Source organism: Mangifera indica, chromosome 1, assembly GCF_011075055.1.
Source record: "Mangifera indica cultivar Alphonso chromosome 1, CATAS_Mindica_2.1, whole genome shotgun sequence".
Lineage (NCBI taxonomy): Eukaryota > Viridiplantae > Streptophyta > Magnoliopsida > Sapindales > Anacardiaceae > Mangifera > Mangifera indica.
Genome location: NC_058137.1, coordinates 17,967,509 through 17,980,428, shown reverse-complemented (window position 1 = coordinate 17,980,428; position 12,920 = coordinate 17,967,509).

Genomic DNA, 12,920 nt, shown 5'->3' with positions numbered 1-12,920 from the left:
CGTACTTGTGTTTTCTAAGAGAAAGGTCTTTGACTTAAAAAATGATTTGACACATCAGATCTTCGACAATTATTAGACAACAACAATTATTGAAAAACCTAGTTAGGGTTTCAAATTAATTTTATTTTTTTTACTTGGGTGTTCATAGATCTTCGTCAGATAATTTTTAAATGTAATAGTCATGGGTAAGTTCAAAGATATTTTAGCCTTTTTTCTTACTTTTATTGAATTAATTAGAGTTCCTTAGAGCGATACACGCTTATGTGTAGGGGTATACACAGTCATGTATCGTTAACAAAATTTGAATTTGTACGACATGGCACACATGTGTAGAGTTCATACACACCCGTGTATCACGTCCAGGAGGCAAAAATAAAAGCACGTTTAACCTAATTTTTTTTATCATTTTGCACCTTTAGCCATACATCCAAAAAGAGAAGAGAGAGAAAAGAGGTTTTTGGTCACCAACGGAAGTCGTCGATTGCCATAAATGCCATAACCATGTGAAGACCTTAGTGATCTTTGGAGGTCAAGTAAGTTGGTTCTCCTCTTGGTTTTTCAAAGAACGAATTCTAAAAGATTATGATCATGTGGTGTTGAATGGTGTAGTTTTGTTTGTTTAATTTAGTTTGAATGATCTTTTGTATATAAATTGTGCATAAACATTGTTATCTTGATGTTATGAAATTGGTGAGCATGTTATAAAGGGTAAAACTATGTTTTAATGATGATAATTATGTGATCTGAGATGGTGTATTGCATATGTGATCTTAGTTGGATAATAGGTTGTTGTGATTGTCTATAAACATGGATCAAACGTATGTGCTTTCTAAAGTGCAAAGTTAAATTAAACATGATAGAATGATGATGTTGGCAACCAAGATTTTTTATTTGTTGGATATGTTCATGCTTCTTTGTGTATTTGAAATCAGTTTAGGATGCTTAGAAATTAATTTTGCAGCTTGTGTATATTGTAATATTGCTAGGGGTTCACCGAAATAGGTAGAACCGATGAATTCTATGACCTCCAAGTCGTTACACATACATGCCCATTGACGTAAGACAAGCACTAATAGAGTTATGATATCATTCACAAGAATGTTTAAGGTTGAATCATTCAACGAACACAAAAGGATAAATAAGAACTCAATGCAATTTGTAACAAACTAAAACTGAATTTTATTAATAATCTGATAATTGATTTTTTTGAATTACAAAGACTTGAGCCCCTTATATGGGCTAATGACTCTCTTAATTAAAATATAAATTTTAATTCTACTAGAATAGAAAACTTATTAAATTAGGATATTTGTTTAACTAAAATTAGAAATATTAATTAATTCTAAATTCTAGGAAACTTAGACTCTAGAAATAAATTTAATAGACTCCAAATTAAAATTAAACTTTCTTAAACAAATATTTCTAAAAGCTTTTTATTATATTTAATAACTTTCTGAACTCAAAATATGACTCTTTAAGGACTAATTATTAAACCTAGAATAATAGGAAATTGACTTTAAATTAAAAACTCAATAAAATTAGGAAAGTTTAATTAAATTAAACTTTCCACAATTAGGAAACATGCCACCTTGCTTTGTTATGCCATGCCAAACATGTTGTCATATCATTCTTGGCTGACACATCATGTGTCATGTCATCATCTTCACTTTTGTTTGTTTTTTCATCATATTCAATGCTTTTACACCCTAATGTCATTAACAACATTTTTCTCTTCATTTGCTTCTTCCACTCAACCTCCTTCTTGCCTTTGCGCTTCCATGGGCCTCCTTTATTTCCATGCCTTACCCATGTTTTCCTTCCTTGAGCTAAATGCCTTGGTCCTCTATTATTCTCCCCCACCAAAAAACGGAGACTCACTCTTGAGTGTTCATCATGTAATGTACCATCCAAATATAAAAAAGGATCAAACTAAGATTTGAATCTTGTTTTAATTTGAGGAAAAAAAATCTTGTTTCCAAAGATGTAACCAGTCCATAATATTGCTCTTAAATTGATAATCAATCATGTAATTGCTTTAAAAAGGTATCATGGATTTACCTTGATCAAAGTGGAAATCATCGTCATCAACAATATCTTTAATTTGAAAATTCTCTTCAAGGGAATGAGGATTTTCTTGAATTGAAGGTGTTGCTCTTCTTTTTTTGCCTCAATTTCTTCACCTTGATCAGCAATTATAGTTCTAACCTTATCATCTTCTTTGATTTTAACATTCTCTAGATTGAAAAGAATGTCGTTGTCTTCTAAGGTTTCCTTCACTTCTTTAACATATTGATTTGCTTTTGGTTTGAATTCATCCTCCTTCAATGGTAAATAAATAAAACTCTCTCTTCTTGCTTCGGTGTGTGATCTCTAAAACTTTGCTCTTGGTTTCCTTCACTTCTTTATGTATGATGATTTGCTTTTTCCCCCCATATAAAAAAGTAAGTATTGTCACGATCCCTAAATGCAACATCCACATCATACTGCCATGGACGTCTAAAAGGATTAAGAGAAGCATCCATCTTAACTACATCATACAGGATCTTAGATTCGTAGGTTTTCCTTATAGATAAAGGTATCCTACATTGTTTAGTTATTCTGATACTCAAGCCATTCTTAATCCAACTAATACTATATGGAGCAAAATAAGGTTTGGTTTCTAGCTTGAAGTACTCCACCAACTTATAATATACAAAGTTTTCACAACTACAATTATCAATCACAAGCTTGCACACCTTACCATTAATTGTGCACTCACGCTGAAAAGGTTCTCTTGCATTGTGAGTCATCGAGTTGTGTAGGAGTATAAAACAAACTCCTCTCCATATCTTTTTCATGTCTAGCCATCTCAAGACAAGGCTCTGATAGCACTTAATATAGGATAAACATTGATAAGATTATGATATCATTCACAGGGATGTTTAAGGTCGATATCATTCAATGAATGCAAAAAGACAAACAAAAATTCAATGTAATTTGCAAAACAATTCTTGACAAATTCAAACTGAATTTTATTAATAATCTGATAGTTGATTTTTTTTTAAATATAAAGACTTGAGTCTTTTAAATAGGCTAATGACTCTCCTAATTAAAATAGAAACTCTAACTCTACTTGAATAGAAAACTTATTAAATTAGAATATTAGTTTAACTATAATTAGAAACATTATTAATTCCAAATTTTAGGAAACTTAGACTCTAGGAAATAAATTTAATAGACTCCTAATTAAAATTAAGCTTTCTTAAACAAATATTCTTAAAAGCTCTTTATTATATCTAATAACTACCTAAATTTAAAATAAGACTCTTTAAGGACTAATAATTAAACCCAAAATAATAGGAAATTGACTTTAAATTAAAGACTTAATAATATTAGGACAGTTTAATTAATTTAAACTCTCCACAACTAGGAAACATGCCATCTCGCTTTACTATGCCAAATATGTTGTTATGTCATTCTTAGCTACCACATCATGTGTCATATCATCATCTCCACTTTGGCTTGTTTCTTCATCATCTTCAATGCTTTTCTATCCTACCACCCTCTTGCCATGAGTCTTTAATGTTATTAATAACATTTTTCTCTTTACTAGCTTCTTCTACCCAACCTCCCTCATGCGTTTGCTCTTCATTAGCCTCTTTTATTTCCATGCCTTATCTTTACTTTCTCTCCTCGAGTTGAAAGCCTTGGTCCTCCATCATCCATGTATTCTTCATACATAATAGAAAATTTCATAGTTTTAAGGATAGACATACACAATCGTGTAGTATAGGACACACGTTTGTATGTGACTTTCTAAAAATGGATGTCGTACTTAAAAAGAGGCACATGGGGGTGTACCTTAAGTACAGACCTATGTATTTAATTAAAAGACCATTTTACCTATAGTTCAAAAGCCAGGAAGGGGGAAGAAGAGGGAAAAGGAAAGAATAAGAGACTTAGTAAGAAAGACAAGCCAAATAGAATTAGAAAGAGTTCTTCGCTATATAGAAGATGACACGAGACCTTGACCAAGTTAGATTCAGGTAAAAAATAAGAAAGGTTAAGGAAAGTGATTCACATTTAGTTAGCTACTAACTGCGTGCATAAATGGCAAGATATGTGAAAACAGTAGGGTTGGATGCCTATGAGATGCATCATGCACTCAGTGCCAAGGCACATAGCCACTTAGTTTAGCTCGGGTGTGCATGGTAAGGGATTATGGCTTTTTATATATTTCTCATATGGTCAGCAAGGTGTATCACATATGTACCTATGCTAGGGGTCATCCCAAGGTGGTTTAGACAACAATTCTGACTATAGTATACGATAAGAGAAGAGATTGTTACTAGATTTCTCGCTGTGACCAGGGTGTCCTAATAAGCTAGCCTAATAGGTAGTATGACATGTGTAAATGCAAGGTGCCTTATACTTTCGCCAAGACATCAGATGTGTTGACTTCAACTTAGGCCTTATTAAGCTTTGTGGATGGCCTATGTTAGGGCACAAGCCATTTTGCATGTCACTATTTATCGTGCCTTACACATATGTCATATAACCTATTAGTCTAACAGTTTTATGACCATATCCATATTCACTGATGGAATGTTAGGTTTATTAGTTTTATGAGTATCCAGGGTGTCAAGAAGTCATCGACTTACTAAGTGTTTTCACTTACGCATTTCTTTTAATTGTTTTACAGTTGTAGGTGAATAATGTGACATGTGGGGGAGCCAACAATCAAACTGAGTAGTTATATGAGGGCGAGTGGCAAAACATAATTTTATATTTTTACCTTGCATTTGTATTTATGTTTTAGTTATGCACAATATCAATTTTTAGTCATTTCTTTTTAGAAATATCAGTTATAACAATGTCATGAGTATTTTATAATTAAGGTATTTGTTCAGATGTTACCTTTTTGTAGGCTCAAATATTTATTATCATTTATTAAATTATGTGATTTTGAATTAAGTAGTCCAGTTGTGTACGTCTCTTCATATCATATTCTAGGTAGTGATATATATCTGAAGAAGTGTGTTACATTTGTAGTATCAAAACATGATCTTGGTACGCAAAAAAATGTTAAGTTCTTATATATCTAAAAGTGCTTAATAGAGTTAAGTAAGGAAAGTAACCTCTCATGCAGCGTTGACCATCATTCTATACCAATTGCTATAATTATAATAAATCTGCATTTAATTAAAGTGTTATGTGTGCCTAAATCATGATCTTATTTCAAGATAAAAAGATCCAAAAGGTTAATTAGAAATGCCCCAAAGGTCCTTAATTAGGAGATGAGCCAAACTGAGGCTTAAAGACATGCATCCAATGCTTTAGTTGCATCATTAATAGATAGTGTTGCTATCCAACAAATAGTTGATGATATTCTCAAGTAGAATTAAGAGGCATCTAAAAGTGTTAGGTGTTCAGTTCATCCCCCATCGATGTTAGAGTAACCTTTAGTTATTGAGATACCATTCTATTAAGATAGAGTGGGCATAAAGTCACCTAGGGTAAAGATATTAGATGGTAGTAAAGGTCAGACTCACTCTATTTATAGTTTGGCAAGCAAACACTAGTCCCTTGATTTTAAAGGTAGTGCAATTTCAGATAAGTTACCAATTGAAAAGTGATAAATGCATATAAGATCTAGTATACCAGCCTTTTGTTGAAATATTATACAAAGGCATGGTGGCGAATGCTATGTGGGATTTGCCAAGTGTCAAAGATGACCTAGGCTGATTTTAAGTGGGTTTTTAAGAGAGAATACCTATTTGCAAACATCTCTATATAAAGGCCCAACAGTTCCTCCACTTGAGACTGTGCAACGTAATAGTTAGGAAGTTCTCCACTAAGTTGAGCTCTTTAGCTCAGTATGCTTTAAGAGTAGCTTGCTTAGATAGGGGCAAGTTAGAGGTTTTTCTTGGAGGACTTAGGTTAGACGTTACCAAAGATGTCATAATGGAGATAATCCTCCCAAATCTTTATTAGAGGTCGTAAACAAAGCTTTGAGGTTAAAGACCATGAGGTAGAGCATGGCTAAAAAGAGTGGATAAAATGAGTTTAGATGGCAACCAAGATGAGGGTAACAGAGACTCTAGGGACAAGAAGTCATTCCAGCCTAAAAACAAAAAGAACTAGAGAGGTAAAAAATAGAGATAATTTATTTACTTGCCATAGATGTGGGTATAGACATGTTAGAGAGTATCTTTCTGGACAAAAAATAGTTGCAAGAGTTGTTAGATAGTAGTTTCATCAAACCGAGCCACTTGCCATATGGTGCATCGATTCTATTTGTAAAGAAAAAAGATAGATTGATAAGGATGTATATCGATTATGAGGAGATAAACAAAGTATTAGTGAAGAATAAGTACCCATTCAAGAGGATAGATGATTTGTTTGATCAGCTCAAGGGCACATTAATATTCTTTAAGATCGACTTAAGATCAGGTTATCATCAGGTAGTCCTGGTCACAGTTAATGAATCGATGATTTCAGTTCGAAACTACCAGTTCATAGTTCAAAAAAATAAGAACCTTAAACTAGAACTATTACAGGATGGTTTGTAACTAGTTCAGAACCGATATTGAACTGACAATTCCGATTCATGACCCTAGTTCAAAATCGACATTGAACTGTTAATTTTATGTAGTTCTCTTCTTAGGGTTTAATTTTTCAATTAAAAAAATTAATTTTAAAAAAATGCTTGGATTTAATTTTTCAATTAAACTTCCTACGTATCTTCTTGGGGTTTAGAAGAATCAAAGCCTATGTAGTTCTCTTACCTTTGTATATCTGATAGTCGACAGTATCCCCTTACCTTATTATTCATCTCTGCTATCTTGACTATTGATTCTCGTCGTCGAACTATCTGTAGTTAAATCAAACGATTTTTTTTTGAAATCCACTTTTATATCTTGTTGGCATAATTCAGCTCTTGTCTAATCGTCCACGTATACTTGAGCTTCAATAGATTCGAGAGCCAAACTTGATTGTCTCTCATCCAATATATTGCTCCCTTGACTAAAAGTTTGATCTACTGTAATAGTTGATACTGGTGCTGCTAGGACTTGTTTAACAATAAATGCTAATGTTAGAAAGGTTGATGCATATCAACCCCACCATTCTAAAACTGAAAATTTTGTATCTATATTGCTGTCAACAAACTCAAAAGTTGTGGTTAAATAAATATCAAACTTCGAGGTAGAGTCTGATGTTCCTCTTGGTCTTTTGCCTCTTTGCATCATAATACGATCACCATAACTCATATTTTAGGTTGATGATGGGGCAATAAGTGATAAAGAGGAAGAAGAATCACCTTGGTTACCATAAATTAATGAATATTCAATATAAATTTTTTCAATTAAATTTATAATGTTAGTTATAGTTAATGAAATATTAACTTCATCCTCACAGTCTAATTGCATACATTTATAATATAATGTCAAATAATTTGTAACACCATTTAATTTAAACCTAGGATTAATAAAACAAGCAACAAGAAAATTTTTTAGAATTTCTTTATAGTAAGTTAACCATTTTGTTTTCATTAAAAAATAGCATTTTAGAATAACATTTTTTTCGGCTTCTTGTAAAGCCCCGATAATATTAAGGGCTTCATTTAAAAACAAATCAAAAGTGAGATAATAAACCCCACTTAAAGTATAAGTTGCATTATTAAAATTTTTTAATACATTTAAAATTGTTTTATAAATATCCTAATGTTGGGGATATAATATAACTTGTGGCACATTTTTTGAAATAAATGTGCATAATAATTCCCTATAATCAAAAGACTCATTGAGTAATTCATATGTTGAATTTCAACGAGTCAGCACATCTTCAGAAAATCTTTTTGGTCTTCTATTATATAGTTTACAAAATTTATCCAATTTTTTCATAATTTGGGGATATGTCCATAAAAATGAAATTGCTATTTTTATTGGACTAATATAATTATTAAGACATTTTAAACTATCTTGTATACATAAATTTAATACATAACATGCACATCTAATATGAAAAAATCTACCATCTAAATTGGGTTTGTAAATTTTATTAAATCAGTTATTAAGGTTGTATTTGAAGGTGTATTATCAAATGAAATTGAAAAAATTTTAAAAACTAATTTATATTATTCTAAAATTCTTTTAATTATTCTATAAATATTATCGATCGTTTGCCGGTTATCAAACATCCTAAATGCTAAAATTCTTTTTTGTAATTGAAATTTATCATCTATCCAATGACAAGTTATACTCATATAAGAGTGAACGTACCAATAGTCATTCTAAATATCACTACATATAGATACACGCCGATCAAAATTTGTAAAAAATTAAATTAATTCTTTTTTTGTTTTTAATATAAACTTAATAATGATCTTTTTAATGTGTTTCTTGGAATAGTTTTATGCGCAAGATTTAATACAGTTTTACAATAAATATTAAAACCTAAATTTCACCAAGACTAAATGCTAAATGATCTATTGCTACTATTTTTGTAAATTCTTTCTTACTTTTATTATCACTATAAATAAATAAAAATTTATGTGGAGAACCATACCTAGTTATTTGTGTTTGGCCTCTATTTGCCCCATTTTTTCTAGATGTTTCGACTTCAAGTGCCTTTTGAACGTTCCATATCTACCTCCTTATTTGAATTTATAAATTTGCTTACAATAATTGCAAGCAACTTCAAAATTACCATCTTCTTTTTGTATTTTCTTGAAATGAATCTTGAAAATATCGGAGATAGGAATTTTTTGCGGTTTTTGTTCCATCTCCACTTGTTGATGCTCCACCTCTACATATTGGCTTCTATTTTCTTGTGTTGAAAAATCATCTATAAATTGATTTTCATTTACATTTGCTATATATGAATATAGACCGAATTTTCTATTACCTGAAGAATTTTCACTACTTGCCATTTATCATCTATCCAATGACAAGTTATACTCATATAAGAGTGAACGTACCAATAGTCATTCTAAATATCACTACATATAGATACACGCCGATCAAAATTTGTAAAAAATTAAATTAATTCTTTTTTTGTTTTTAATATAAACTTAATAATGATTTTTTTAATGTGTTTCTTGGAATAGTTTTATGCGCAAGATTTAATACAGTTTTACAATAAATATTAAAACCTAAATTTCACCAAAACTAAATGTTAAATGATCTATTGCTACTATTTTTGTAAATTCTTTCTTACTTTTATTATCACTATAAATAAATAAAAATTTATGTGGAGAACCATACCTAGTTATTTGTGTTTAGCCTCTATTTGCCCCATTTTTTCTAGATGTTTCGACTTCAAGTGCCTTTTGAACGTTCCATATCTACCTCCTTGTTTGAATTTATAAATTTGCTTACAATAATTGCAAGCAACTTCAAAATTACCATCTTCTTTTTGTATTTTCTTGAAATGAATCTTGAAAATATCGGAGATAGGAATTTTTTGCGGTTTTTGTTCCATCTCCACTTGTTGATGCTCCACCTCTACATATTGGCTTCCATTTTCTTGTGTTGAAAAATCATCTATAAATTGATTTTCATTTACATTTGCTATATATGAATATAGACCGAATTTTCTATTACCTGAAGAATTTTCACTACTTGCCATTTATCATCTATCCAATGACAAGTTATACTCATATAAGAGTGAACGTACCAATAGTCATTCTAAATATCACTACATATAGATACACGCCGATCAAAATTTGTAAAAAATTAAATTAATTCTTTTTTTGTTTTTAATATAAACTTAATAATGATCTTTTTAATGTGTTTCTTGGAATAGTTTTATGCGCAAGATTTAATACAGTTTTACAATAAATATTAAAACCTAAATTTCACCAAAACTAAATGCTAAATGATCTATTGCTACTATTTTTGTAAATTCTTTCTTACTTTTATTATCACTATAAATAAATAAAAATTTATGTGGAGAACTATACCTAGTTATTTGTGTTTGGCCTCTATTTGCCCCATTTTTTCTAGATGTTTCGACTTCAAGTGCCTTTTGAACGTTCCATATCTACCTCCTTGTTTGAATTTATAAATTTGCTTACAATAATTGCAAGCAACTTCAAAATTACCATCTTCTTTTTGTATTTTCTTGAAATGAATCTTGAAAATATCGGAGATAGGAATTTTTTGCGGTTTTTGTTCCATCTCCACTTGTTGATGCTCCACCTCTACATATTGGCTTCCATTTTCTTGTGTTGAAAAATCATCTATAAATTGATTTTCATTTACATTTGCTATATATGAATATAGACCGAATTTTCTATTACCTGAAGAATTTTCACTACTTGCCATTTATCATCTATCCAATGACAAGTTATACTCATATAAGAGTGAACGTACCAATAGTCATTCTAAATATCACTACATATAGATACACGCCGATCAAAATTTGTAAAAAATTAAATTAATTCTTTTTTTGTTTTTAATATAAACTTAATAATGATCTTTTTAATGTGTTTCTTGGAATAGTTTTATGCGCAAGATTTAATACAGTTTTACAATAAATATTAAAACCTAAATTTCACCAAAACTAAATGCTAAATGATCTATTGCTACTATTTTTGTAAATTCTTTCTTACTTTTATTATCACTATAAATAAATAAAAATTTATGTGGAGAACTATACCTAGTTATTTGTGTTTGGCCTCTATTTGCCCCATTTTTTCTAGATGTTTCGACTTCAAGTGCCTTTTGAACGTTCCATATCTACCTCCTTGTTTGAATTTATAAATTTGCTTACAATAATTGCAAGCAACTTCAAAATTACCATCTTCTTTTTGTATTTTCTTGAAATGAATCTTGAAAATATCGGAGATAGGAATTTTTTGCGGTTTTTGTTCCATCTCCACTTGTTGATGCTCCACCTCTACATATTGGCTTCCATTTTCTTGTGTTGAAAAATCATCTATAAATTGATTTTCATTTACATTTGCTATATATGAATATAGACCGAATTTTCTATTACTTGAAGAATTTTCACTACTTGCCATTTATCATCTATCCAATGACAAGTTATACTCATATAAGAGTGAACGTACCAATAGTCATTCTAAATATCACTACATATAGATACACGCCGATCAAAATTTGTAAAAAATTAAATTAATTCTTTTTTTGTTTTTAATATAAACTTAATAATGATCTTTTTAATGTGTTTCTTGGAATAGTTTTATGCGCAAGATTTAATACAGTTTTACAATAAATATTAAAACCTAAATTTCACCAAAACTAAATGCTAAATGATCTATTGCTACTATTTTTGTAAATTCTTTCTTACTTTTATTATCACTATAAATAAATAAAAATTTATGTGGAGAACTATACCTAGTTATTTGTGTTTGGCCTCTATTTGCCCCATTTTTTCTAGATGTTTCGACTTCAAGTGCCTTTTGAACGTTCCATATCTACCTCCTTATTTGAATTTATAAATTTGCTTACAATAATTGCAAGCAACTTCAAAATTACCATCTTCTTTTTGTATTTTCTTGAAATGAATCTTGAAAATATCGGAGATAGGAATTTTTTGCGGTTTTTGTTCCATCTCCACTTGTTGATGCTCCACCTCTACATATTGGCTTCCATTTTCTTGTGTTGAAAAATCATCTATAAATTGATTTTCATTTACATTTGCTATATATGAATATTGACCGAATTTTCTATTACCTGAAGAATTTTCACTACTTGCCATTTTTTGATAATAAATAAAATTAATTATATAATTAATTATGAAAATAATGAATAAATAATAATAAATAATAAATAAAATAAATTTTATAATTAATTATGAATTGTATAATAGAAATTAAAATTGTAATTAATAAAAAATAAAGAAAGAATTTAATTGAATTTGATTGAAAGATTGAAAGAGTATTGAGAATTGAGAGAATTAGAAATGAGAATAAATTATAGAGTTTGAAAGATTGAGTGAGAGAGTTGAGAGATTGAGGGAATATTTATAGGGAAAATTTTGAAAAAATTAAAAAAAGGGGTGGGGAAATGAAATTTTGAAATTTTGGTCCTTTGCAAAAACTGAAAATGCAAGGGACATTGGTCTCCTACAAAAATTGAAAATGCAGAGGAAAATGCAAGGGACCGATAGTTCAGGAAGCCTTTTTTAAATTTTAAAAATAAAAAAAAATTTAAAAAATTTAATATAGTCGGTTCAAGAAGCCTTGAACCGACAGTTTAACTATTGATTTATGAATTGGCTATGGACCATAGTTCGATGGTTCAAAAATAGAAAAACCGAAACCAAACTTTCAAATTTTGGTTTTGGTTCTAGTTCATGTCGGTTCTAATTCTGTTGATTTTGGTTTTGATTTAAAACGGGTCAGTTTCAGTTCGGTTCATGGGCCAAACCGGCTTGTGGCCAGGTCTATTGTCAAGTCTAGGTTTTCAAGCATTTAAAACCAAAAATAGGTAGTATGAGTTTGTTGTTATGCCATCTAGGTTTACTAATTCCCTAACAATATTTATGGACCTTATAAACAGAGTGTTCCAAAACTGCCTAGACAAATTTTCGGTGGTGTTCATAGATGATATCCTTGTATACTCTAAGACTTGATAGGAGCATGTGTAACGTTTGAGGTTTGTGTTGCAAAGATTAAGAAAGGCAATTTTATGTCAAATTTTTCAAGTAAGAGTTCTAGCTAGACAAATGGTGTTAACAAATAGTATCTCAGTAGTAGCAGCAAAATAGAGGTCATATTAGAGTGGTAAAAGCCCAAGATAAGGAGGTAAAGAGTTTCCTTGGGTTCACAGATTATTTTAGACAGTTTACTGAAGGATTCATCAGGCTAGCCTAACCATTCACAAAATTGATTCATAAGGAGGTTTCTTTCAGGTGGTTTAATGGCTATAAGCAAAGTTTTCAGGAGTTAAAAATGAGGTTGACATCAACTCTCA